Source organism: Elephantulus edwardii, unplaced genomic scaffold (assembly GCF_000299155.1).
Source record: "Elephantulus edwardii isolate Elephantulus edwardi_28Jun2011 unplaced genomic scaffold, EleEdw1.0 scaffold00516, whole genome shotgun sequence".
Lineage (NCBI taxonomy): Eukaryota > Metazoa > Chordata > Mammalia > Macroscelidea > Macroscelididae > Elephantulus > Elephantulus edwardii.
In genome coordinates this window covers 554,798-555,953 of record NW_006400266.1, presented here as the reverse complement: position 1 = coordinate 555,953, position 1,156 = coordinate 554,798, and positions in this window count along the sequence as shown.

The following is a 1,156-nucleotide window of genomic DNA, read 5'->3' as shown; positions in this document are numbered from 1 at the left end:
TGTCAAAGATCAGTTGACCATAGATAGATGGGTTGATCTCTGGATTCTCAATTCGATTCCATTGATCTATGTGTCTGTCATTGTACCAGTACCATGTCCAGCTTCATTTCTGTCACCAAGTCCATGCTTTCCAATTACTGATCCTTCTTCTTTGTTCCCAATTTTTGCATTCCAGTTATCCATTATTATTAATGCATCTTGATTGCATATTTGATCGCTCTCTGACTGCAAAAGATGGTAGAAATCTTCTATTTCCTCTCTTTAGCTCTGGTTGTTGGTGCATATATTTGAATGATAGAGGTATTCACTGGACTTCCTTGTATGTGTATGGATATTTTCCTGTTACTCACAATATTATATTTCAGGACACATCTAGAAATATTTTTTTAATAATGAAAGCAACCCTATCCAAGAGCAAGGTATAATCTTCCATTTCTCCAGATCTCTTTTTGTTTCTTGTAGTCATGTTTTGTAATTTTCTTCTAGTAAGTCCTTTGTGTTTCTGGTTAGATTTCCTCCCAAGTATTTAATCTTGTGGTTAGCTATTGTTACTGGTATTGTTTTTCTTAGCTCCAGTTCTGTATTCTCTTTGTCACTGTAGAGAAATCCCATTGATTTTTGTATGTTGATCTTATATTCTGCCACATTGCTGAATTTTCAACTCTGTCAACTATGTTTTCTTTCTGAGTCTTTAGGGTTTTCTAATTATCATATCATCTGCATATAGAGATAATTTTACCTCCTCATTGCCTATTTGGATACCTCTTATTTCCTTCTCTTGTTTTATTGCTATTGCTAAGACTTCCAATACACTATTGAATAAGAGAGGTGGTAGTGGGCATCTTCACCTAGTTCCTGTTCTCAAAGGAAATGCCTTTAATCTCTCTCCATTGAAAACAATGTTGGCTCTCAGTTTGCATTTACTGTGTTGAAGAAATTCCCCTCTAATCCTATTTTGTTGAGTGTTTTAATCAGGAAAGGGTGTTGGATTTTGTCAAAGGGCTTTTCTGCATCAATTGATACGATCATGTGGTTCTTGTTCTTTGCTTTGTTTTTTATTTTAATTTTTTTTGTTTTTTTAGTTTTTAAAATAATTTTAATGAGCATTTTCAGAGATTTTGGATTTCCATTCATTCATTGCTGCACTTCTCTCCCC